This window comes from Aegilops tauschii, chromosome 5, assembly GCF_002575655.3.
Source record: "Aegilops tauschii subsp. strangulata cultivar AL8/78 chromosome 5, Aet v6.0, whole genome shotgun sequence".
Lineage (NCBI taxonomy): Eukaryota > Viridiplantae > Streptophyta > Magnoliopsida > Poales > Poaceae > Aegilops > Aegilops tauschii.
This window is the reverse complement of record NC_053039.3, coordinates 299,600,742-299,612,407: the sequence shown is the minus strand read 5'-3', so window position 1 is coordinate 299,612,407 and position 11,666 is coordinate 299,600,742.

The window sequence follows — 11,666 nt, the reverse complement described above, 5'->3', positions numbered from 1 at the left end:
TATATTTTCCACTGGAGATGTTTGGGCAAGTTCACTGTTAGCCTTGCCTTCAAAGTGAGTTTTCCTCAAGTTATACCGATATTGTCGTAGAGCAGACTTGAAAACATGGGCGCAAGCTTGTCTGGTTGCATCATCTTGGCTATCCAACTTGAACCTCATCTGTTGAAAATTATGGGAGTCTCATTATCAGCAACCTAGAAAGTATTGGACAGAGCGAGACGATATTACTAGTTTCCATACATAACCATACTTACAGATAAATGGTCGAGGAAGGTGTTGAACCGGGTTTCGTCTTTGTCATTCCTGTACTGAATCCATGTTGTGAGGATACGTACATGACACCTAACAGCAACCGCTTCCTCTGATACTAACTTGGCTGGCTCTGTAACATCACGTGGCCTTTTTAAACCTGACTCAAAACGGTTCTCCATTCTTCCTCCTCTAGATTTAGTTAACCTATCGAGCATTATCCCTGATGTTTGTTTCCTCTTGCGCCTAGGTGCTAGTCCAACAACAAACATAGGAAGTGTTAGTGTACATCAAACTGTGAGACTACATATAAAGAAGCATGCAACTGTCACTTGACTCCAGCAACTACCTTCTTGCTATTGAAGCTCATAAAGTTCATCTGATCTTACCAACTCATCTTGTGTCAAGAGTGCTTTGGAAGTAGTGTCAGGTGGCAAGGGAGCTTGGGAACGTGCTGCTAGCTGAGTTGACCAATGAGTAAATCGTGCAGCTGGTGGTACTGTGGAAGGTGTTGCAACAACTAGGGTTGTCTCTGCTTGTTTGGTGGCAGCTATTTGTTTCTGTCTGGCTTGTTCTGTAGCTCGTGTAGCACAGGATACCCTGTCGGTACAATTTTCCGCTGGACTTTGACCTTCTATTGCACCATCAGTACTAGCAGAATCTGTAGGATTCTTCTGCTTCCCTTTCCCTGCCGTTCTGTCTTGCTTACTCTTTCTCTTTGCCATGTTAATTCAAGCCGACAAGAAAAACGAATAACAATTTAGTTCTTCAGAACAAATTGATGCGTGATACAGACGAACTGAACTTTGATGTTAGACAACCACATGATAGGAGGATGTAATATGTAAGAAAAACAGGACGGCATGAGATAACCAGAACTATGATGTGTAAACTAAGTAGAAGACATTTCACTAAATTAGAAGCAATGCAATGGAAGGTAGACACCATATGAAAGATGCTACAAATATCGCTCTGCCAAGTTAATAGTGTCTCATCATAAATGTCGTTTAAACAAATGTGAAGTAGTACAAGAAATAAATCATATGCAAGATGCAAACAACATCACACTATCAAGTTAAAGGTCTCTCATCATTAGTGCCATTGCATATTCACAGCATTGCATATTCATAGCTTATGATGTGTAAACTAAGGAGAAGGCATTTCAACAAATTAGAAGCAATGAAAGCTAGACACCATATGAAAGATGCAACGAATATCACTCTACCAAGTTAAAACTGTCTCGTCATAAGTGGCATTTCAACAAATTAGTAGTACAAGCTAGAAAAGAATGCGAGATGTAACCTATATCACACTCCGATGTCAAACGTGTCTTATGATAAGTGATTGTTGCAGGTTACACAACAGTAGTAATTTGATGTAAGAGCATGGTGTGATAGACAGATATTGTATGTTCTAGAAACTGGAACACGTGTCTTATTCAAGTATAATGTGTAAAGTAAGCAGATGGAATTCAACAAAATTAGAAGAAATACAAGCTAGACATCACACATAACATGCAACCACATATAACAGTGCCAAGTTAGAGGGAGCACCGGTGATGGTGCACTACGGGAGACCTGCTCATCATAAACACAACTACGTTGAGTGTCTATGCATGTGTTGTCTTGGAAATCATCTTGGGGGGTGGAGGAGTAGAAACTGTAGAGGCCCTCCGTTTGGAAGGAGCACCTTTATCCGTTGCCTTGCTAACTTCCTTCCGCTTTATTGATTTTGAATTGTCAAGTAAAACTGACAAGAAAAAGCAATAAAATTCTCTCTTCAGAACTCATTCATGCATGATACTGACAATCACTACTTTGATGTAAGGCAAACACATGATACCAGGATGTAATATGTACGAAAAACAGGACGACATGGCATGTTCACAACTGTTCATGTAAACTAAGCAGAAACCATTCCAACAAATAAGAAGCAATGCAAGCTAGACACCACATGAACGATGCAACCAATATGACTCTGCCAAGTTAAAAGCATCCCATCATAAATGGAATTTCAACAAATTAGAAGCAGCGCATGCTATAAATCATATGAAAGATGCAACTAATATCGCACTGCATATACTAAAGGTGTCTCGTCATATTGATTGATGCGAGATACAAAAAACAATAGTTTTATGTAAGGACATGCTTAATAGACAGATGTACTATGTACTAATTACAGAAAGGCATGTCACATTAACATGTATAATGTATAAGCTAAGAAGAATAGCGCATGCAGTTTAACCAGATTGGAAGAATTACAATCTAGACACCATATGCAACAATCGACCTTGGAACCATAGCCGACACACATTGTTACCTCGTCCTTAGCCAATCTACGTTTATTCCGTAGCTCCTTTTTCGAGTTACAAATATGAGCAACTGAACCAGTATCAAATACCCAGGCGTTACTACGAGCATTAGTAAGGTACACATCAATAAGATGTATATCAAATATACCTTTGTTCACTTTGCCATCCTTCTTATCCGCCAAGTATTTGGGGCAGTTCCACTTCTAGTGACCATTTCCTTTGCAGTAGAAGCACTCAGTTTCAGGCTTGGGTCCAGCTTTGGGCTTCTTCACGGTAGTGGCAACTTGCTTGCCATTTTTCTTGAAGTTCCCTTTCTTTCCCTTGCTCTTTTTCCTGAAACTACTGGTCTTGTTAACCATCAACACTTGATGCTCCTTCTTGATTTTACCTCCATCGATTTCAGCATTGCGAAGAGCTCGGGAATAGTTTTCGTCATCCCTTGCATATTATAGTTCATCACGAAGCCTTTGTAGCTTGGTGGCAGCGACTGAAGAACTCTATCAATAACACTCTCAACTGGAAGATCAATTCCCAGCTGAGTCAAGTGGTTATGATACCGAGACATTTTGAGTATGTGTTCACTGACAGAACTGTTCTCCTCCATCTTGCAGCTATAGAACTTGTTGGAGACTTCATATCTCTCAACTAGGGCATTTGCTTGAAATATTAACTTCAACTCTTGGAACATCGCATATGCTACATGACGTTCAAAACGTCTTTGAAGTCCCGATTCTAAGCCGTAAAGCATGGCACAGTGAACTATTGAGTAGTCATCAGATCGAGCCTATCAGACGTTCGTAACATCTACATTTGCTCTAGCAGCAGGTCTGTCACCTAGAGGTGCATGAAGGACATAATTCTTCTATACAGCAATGAGGAAATTCCTCAAGTTACAGACCCAGTCCGTGTAGTTGCTACCATTGTCTTTCAACTTAGCTTTTCTAGGAACGCATTAAATTCAGGGGAATGGTAGCTCGGGTCATAGATCTACAACATAGATATGCAAAACTATAAGACTAAGTTCATGATAAATTAAGTTCAATTAATAAAATTACTAATGAACTCCCACTTAAATAAACATCCCTCAAGTTATCTAAGTGATAGATGATCCAAATCAACTAACCCATGTCCGATCATCACGTGAGATGGGGTAGTCATCAAGGGTGAACATGTGTATGTTGATCATATCTACTATATGACTCATGTTCGACCTTTTGGTCTCCAGTGTTCCAAGACCATGTCTGTACATGCTAGGCTCGTCAAGTTTAACCCAAGTATTCTGCACGTGCAGAACTATCTTACACACGTTGTATGTGAACGTAGAGTCTATCACACCCGATCATCATGAGGTGCTTCGAAACGACGAACTTTTGCAACGGTGCATACTCGGGGAGAACACTTTTATCTTGAAATTTAGTGAAGGGGTCATCTTATAACGCTACCGCCGTTCTAGGCAAAATAAGATGCATAAAGGATAAACATCACATGCAATCAAAATATGTGACATGATATGGCCATCATCATCTTGTGCTTTTGATCTCCATCTCCAAAGCATCGTCATGATCTCCATCATCACTAGCTCGACACCTTGATCTCCATCGTTGCGTTGGGGTCATCTCGCCAACTATTGCTTCTACAACTATTGCTAACGCATAGCGATAAAGTAAAGCAATTACATGGCGCTTGCATTTCATACAAGAATTAAGAGACAACCCTAAGGCTCCTGCCGGTTGTCGATATTACAAAACATGATCATCTCATACAACAACATATATCACATCACTTCTTGACCATATCACATCACAACATACCCTGCAAAAACAAGTTAGACATCATCTACTTTGTTGTTGCAAGTTTTACGTGGCTGCTACGGGCTTCTAGCAAGAACCGTTCTTACCTACGCAAAACCACACCAGTGATTATCAAGTTTGGTGTTTTAACCTTCTTCGAGGACCGGCCGTAGTCAAATTCGATTCAACTAAAGTAGGAGAAACAGACACCCGCCAGCCACCTTTATGCAAAACAAGTTGCATGTCAGTCGGTGGAACCGGTCTCATGTGCGTGGACATGTAAGCTTGGTCCGGGCCGCTTCATCCCACAATGCCGCCGAATCAATATAAGACGTTCGTGGTAAGCAGTATGACCATCACCGCCCACAACCCTTTGTGTTCTACTCGCATATCATCTATGCATAGACCTGGCACATGATGCCTCTGTTGGGAAACGTTGCATGAAAAACAAAAGAAATTCTACGCACACGCAAGATCAATCCAAGGATATGCATAGCAACAAGAGGGGAGAGTGTGCCTATGTAAGATTTGTTAACGCGGTTGATGTAGTCGAACTTCTTTGCAATCCAACTGATCGAGTACCGAACGTACGGCACCTCCGCGTTCAGCACACGTTCAGCTCGGTGACGTCCTCGCCTTCTTGATCCAGCAAGACGACAAAGTAGTGGATGAGTTCTGGCAGCACGACAGCGTGGTGATGGTGATGGTGAAGCTATCTCCGTAGGGCTTCACCTAAGCACTACGAAAATATGACTGAGGGACTATAATGTGGAGGGGGTGCCGCATACGGCTAAGCAATTGTCGTGGTTATGCTTGGCGCCCCCTCCCACACACACACACACACACACACAGATATATATATATATATATAGGTGAGGGGAGGAGGGAGCAGCCAAGGAGGCGCCCCAAGTATGCCGAATCCTACTTGGGGTCTCTCCCAAGCCGCCCCACCCCCATTCCTTTTTAGGTGAGCTGGGAAAGGCAGGGTAGGGAGGCGCCCCCCTTTCCTTTCTCCCATGAGAAGGGGAAGGCAGGAGGGGCTAGCCCTCCCCCTTTCCTTCCCTAGGGTCGGCCGGCCAGGGAGATTGGTGCACCAGCCCCTTGTGGGCTGGTCTCTCCCCCCCCTTGGCCCATTAGGCCCATACACCTATCGGGGGTGTCTGAACCCCTTCCGGTGACCCGATGACTACCTGGTGCACTCTGAAACTCTTTCGGTGTCCGAATATCATCGTCATATACAGGACATCACTATTCTAATCCTGGTATTAGAATATTTATTTGGATCACAGCGAGCCTATATAGGGCTGATCCATTGTTCCCGAGATCTAAAAACGAAAACCGAGCCCCACCTCCCACTCTTCCACCTCTCTGCCCCACCCCATCCCCGACCCTCATCCCCACGGCGGAGCGCCTCCTCCCCCGTGGCCGGCGCACCACCTCCCCTCCTCCCCCGCGGCCGGCGCGCCACCTCCCGTCCTCCCCCGCGGCTGGTGCGCCACCTCCCCTCCTCCCCTGCAGCCTCTTCCCCAACGGCAGCGCGGCTCCGGAACGCCAGCGTGCTTTCGCCGGTCCACAGATCCCCGTGCGCCGCCGCAGGGCCCTGTTCCCCGGATGCCACAAGCCGCCGCCGCCTCCCCCCGAATCCACCGCGGTGGTGGCCTCTCTCCCCCCGAATCCACCGCGGTGGTGGCCTCTCTCCCCCTGAATCCATCACGGCGGCGACCTACCTCCCCCTGAATCCACCGAGGCGGCGGCCTCCCCCTGCTTCCAACGCGGCGTCGCCCTCCGTCCCGCACGCTTCTGGCAAAAAGCACCGGTGCCATTCACCTGCGGCATGCTACTCCGTCGACCGTCAACCTCATGCACACCGCCGCCGAATCCATCGCTCGGTGTTGTCCTGGCTACGGCGGTGCTCTCCTTCCCCCAGTGCCCTCCACCCCCTTGGCGGCCGACACGAATCCATCGCTCGGTGTCGGCCTTGGATCCTGCGTCATCCGAGGTGCGGCACCGTCCTGGGCAGGTCACAGGAAGCGCCCTGGCAAGGTCGCGGACATCGCCTTGGGTAGGTCATGAGTACTCTGTCTGTCGCTACTTGTGCATCGACAGGAAAACCCGTGCCCCGGTTCATCATCCTCGTCTGAAGCTGTTCTCTCTGGCCACCTGCAACGACGTCGGTCGTCCCGCTGGAGCGCATAAACGAGCGCACGAATCTCCCTTCCATCCCCTCTCTACTTATTCCATTGCTTCTGAAATTGCTTCTCAATTGAAAAAGAATCTGTGTTCGGCAGCGATGGCAATGTTGTGAAAAGATAAATTTGGTTTTAAGTCGTCACAAAATTTAGTTTTGCAGTCTAATGTGACTCCAGGTTGAAATTTGATGCATTGTACGTGATTGTTGTACGTTATGTCCTACTTTTTTTGAGGATACGTTATATCCTACTACACAAAACACTTCCTGTCCAATTGTACGTGATTGTGCAGTCCAAAGTGACAACAGGTTGAAGATTGTAGTAATTCAAAAAACTTTCTATAGTCTCGTGCTAGGCAATTACAGCAAAGAGGAGTGGAGCCTCCAAAAAAAGAGCAAGTGCATATCGAAAATGGATACATGCCTAAGGTGATGGTGGTTATGCCAAAAATATAAATAAATTATTTTGGTGTTTCCTTTTATCTCAAACCAATTAACTTCTCCGCTTTTGCTCGATGCACAGGAAATCTGTTAAAAGTTAGATTTTCCTCGTTTCCAAAAAATAAGAGAGAAGGCCAACTCAAAATAACAAAGCAGTCCAAAAAAGTTTATAAAAAATGGATTTTGAAAACCCTAGAAGTTCAATTTGAAATAAGGTCAAAAAAATGCAGAAGTTCAAATTTAAAAAACCTAGAAGTTCAAATTTTAAAAACGAGAAAATTGTTTGCTTATGTAAAACCATATTTTTCTAAGAAGTCCAAAGTAAAAAAAGAGAGAAGTTCGAAGGTTAAGAAACTTAGATGTTTTCTCGTTAATAAATAATAAAATGTAGAAGTTCAAAAAAATTAAAAAAAATTAAATAAGTTTTAAAATAATTTTCTCGTTTAAAAAAAATCAGAAGTTCAAAATAAAAAATGAAGTGGTTTGATGTTTATTAAAAAAACTAGGATTTTACATTCATTAAAAAACTTAGATATCCGTTATTATTAAAGAATCAGCCATTAAGATCAAAAATAAAAAAGTAGTCTAATTTATTTTTATTTAAATAAAACAATAACTTTACTCAAAACAATAAAAAGTGTGAAGTTAAAAAAAATAACACAGAAGTTCAAAGTATTTTAAAACCTAGGATTTAGAATCTCAAAAAACAAAAAAAAAATGCCATTTTGGGCATTTTCCCCAATAGTAAAGATTAAAACTGAGGAGTTCAATTTTAACAAACGGAGTAGTTCAATGTATGTAAAAACCTCAAGTTTTCTCGTTACTAGGGAATAAAACCAAGAAGTTCAATTGGAAAAAGGGAGCAGTTTGATATTTATTTGAAAAAGCAGTTTTTCCCAGTAATTAAAGAATAAAACCAATAAGTTCGATTTGAAAAAACGACGAAGTTCAATGTTTCTTAATAAACTCCAATCTTCACATTTCTAAAAATGCACAAACGAAGTTCAAATAAAAAAGTTAGAGCGGTTCGATGTCTATAAATAATCTGATTTTTTCCGTTACAAAATCGAAACAGAGAGAAGTCCAAATTGATAACTGCCGGAAGTTCACGTATTGCATGGTGTGCATTTCGTATGAAAAAAAAGAATAAAAATGCAAAGTTTAAAATTTTGTTGCTAGAAGTTCATGTGCTCAACGTGGGAAAATTCTAAAATTCCTGTGAGAGAGGTTCAGCATGTATTTCATTGTTGAAAAACACAAAAAATATGTTGTTTTTTGCATTTTGAAATAATTCCCTCAATCCATAAAAAGTTCGGTATATTATTTGGGAGCAATTTGATTTCAAAAAGAAAAAAAATCAAATTATAAAAGTGGAAAAAAGTACATGTACTACATGGTGTCTGTTTAATATGAGAAAAATGAATAAAAGGCAAGGTCCAAATATTTTGTTGTTATAAGTTCAAGTCCTCGGTCGGAGAAAGTTAAAAAAATTATTGTGAGACAGGTTTGTACAAAAGGAATATCATTTGTGTAACACTCACGAATGGATGAGAAAATTACAAACGAAAATACGTCACAGAAGTTCAGCGTGAAAACATCAGGAAGTTCAACTGCTACACTGAATGAATTTCAGATGAAAAACTTTTAAAAGCATCGCGAGTATGAAAAAATGATGAACGGGAAAGTTGCGTGTTTACAACAGCTTTCCATCGGTATATCACTTGCTCAATTCCGGTAAGTGGTTGGGGAGTTACGGGTAAAAAACAGCACATGAAAAACATAGTGAAGTTCAAAAAGAACTGCTCCAGAAGTTCAACCTCTTCACAAAGTGCATTTTCGGAGACTCTGTTTTTCCGATGAAGGCAGAACGCATGATCACAGAAGTTCGGGTTGATAAACTGCTAGAAGTTCAGGTACTACACGGTGTGTATTTTGTATTAAAAAGGAATAAAAATGCAAAGGCTAAATTTGTTGTCGTTATAAGTTCAAGTACTCCGTCGGAGAAAGTTAAAAAATATATTGTGAGAGAGGTTTGTACAACAAGAATATCATTTGTGTAACAGTGATGAATGGATGAGAAAATTACAAAGAAAAATACGTCATAGAAGTTCAACGTGAAAACAGCAGGAAGTTCAACTACTATAGTGAATGAATTTCAGATGAAAAACTCTTAACATCGTCGCGAGTATGAAAAAACGATCAACACGTGAAAGTTGCATGTTTACATCAGCTTTCCACCGGTATATTACTTGCTCAATTCCGGTGAGTGTTCCGGTGAGTGCATGGAGAGCTACGGGCAAAAAAATCACGTGAAAAACAGAGGGAAGTTCAGGTACACATGCCGAGAAGTTCAGGTTCTTCACGCGGTGCATTTGCAAAGAATCTGTTTCGCGATAAAGGCAGAACGAATGATCTCGCCATTTTCGCAATTACTTGAAAACGGCTAGGAATTAGAAAAAACCATCAACATGAAAAAGTTTCGCATTTTTCATAGCTTTTTAACGGTATATTATTTGCGCCTTTCCGATAAAGTTTGTAGAAAATACGGCGAAAATATGTTTTTCACCATTTTCGAAACTGACTTAAAACCGTAAGGAATTGGGAGAAACAATACATAGAAAAGAGTTTCGCATTTGTTCAAGCTTTCCAACGCCATATCGTCTGCTGCATTCGAACGCACGGTTCAAAAATGCGCTTGAAAATACGAACTCGGTAGGACTTGTACCGTTTTCTAAATTACTCTTAAACCCTTCAAAGTTAGGAAAAACTTTCAAAATGAAAAATTAGCGCATTTTCATAAGCTTTTCAACGCCATATTATATGCCTCAATTGGATTAGCCGTTTAGAAATGACATCGAAAATACGAACTCAGTTGTTCGGTTTACGAAATTTTACATTTTTTCAAATTACTCTTTAACTATAGGGAATTAGAGAAAACTCTCAACATGTGGAAGGAGCGGTTTTGCAGTAGCTTTCCAACGCTATATTATATGCCTCATTCCGGTAAATGGTTTAGAAATGCGATCGAAAATACGATTCACATCTTTTGTGTGAAGAAAAAACGGTTTTCAAAACTGCTCTTAAACTGCTTACATTTTGCCAAAAATTTAAGTTGGGTCATGATATTGGTGTCCATAGCTTTCCAATGGTATATCGCAAGCCCCATTTGGGCAATGTTGGCGGAAGTTCAACCTAGTTCATAGGGAAGTTCAACGTTCTAATAGCGGGGCAGGTCAGGTTGTGATCAGAATATTATTCTGACCCCGTGATCAGAATAGTGTTTATGTATATATATATATACACACACACACATAAACACTATTCCGGAGCTCCTCGTCATGTCTGTGATCTTATCAGGGACTCCGAACAACATTCGGTCAAGAAATCATATAACTCATATAACACTATATCATCAACGAACGTTAAGCGTGTGGACCCTACGGGTTCGAGAACTATGTAGACATGACTGAGACACCTCTCCGGTCAATAACCAATAGTGTAATCTGGATGCCCATATTGACTCCTACATATTCTACGAAGATCTTTATTGGTCGAACCTTATGACAACATTCGGAATTCCCTTTGTCCATCGGTATGTTACTTGCCCGAGATTCGATCGTCGGTATCTTCATACCTAGTTCAATCTCATTACTGGCAAGTCTCCTCGGAAGCAGCCAATCTCATTACCGGAAATAGGGGAAATGTGGATTTTGGTATCGGTATGTTATTTCCCCTATTTCCACCTTCCTTTCCAAGTTGAAACCTTCACTCCTTGCTTGCAGCGCCGTCTCCTCGCCGGCGACCCTCCTTCACGCTGCTCGGCCTCGTCGATCCAGGAAGATAATCCACACCCGACCCCCATCCTCCTCCTCCTTCCACATCCCACATGCCCCAACCGCCGGCGTGACACCTTCCACCCAAATCATCGACCCCTCCCCCAAATAAGCACTGCGCTAAGCCATGGTGCACGCGGTATAGCCAGGAGCTCAAGCAACATTTGGCAGCAGAGAAGCAAATCGCGGCCGCACGTGCGGATGAGGTCGCGATGGCTGCCATTCGTGCCGACCCCCAGATTTTGGAGGAGCACCTCGCCGTCGAGGCCATCGTCGACGCCTCACGTGCCAACGCAGCGATGGGGTTGGCTGCTTTAAACGACAGTTTGTGGCGTTTTCTCGAGGCCACCATCGGTGCCTTCGGTGAAGACTACGAGGTGTTTTGTCAGCGTGCCCGTGCTTACCTCAACTCGAGAGCCAGCAGGTTGGTGTGGGGAGCGGCTCGGGCAACTCACCACTACGACGAGGGCACCCATGATGTGGAGGCCTCGCCCTCTTCCATGTCCAAGGATCCAATCATCATCGATATCTCCGACGATGCAGAGTACCTTGTCTTATTAGCTCACTATAAGGACCTATGTTCAGTTTGCTAGCTACGCTGGTTTAGCATGCTCGGTTTACCCGTTGCATGTGTTGCTCCTACCTTTCCTTAACAAATTCTAGTGAATTGTCCTATCTACTTTTACCATGCAATCTATTGCTCTAGTGTATATGTTCTATATGTCGTGCAATGTGGTGCTCACTTATTAACTATTTGGTCCATTAGTTGTCGTGTTCAGTTAACTGTTTGATTCAATTATGCAAATGTGATGTTCAATTCTTCAGGGTGCAATTTTGTATTGTCTTCCATGTGA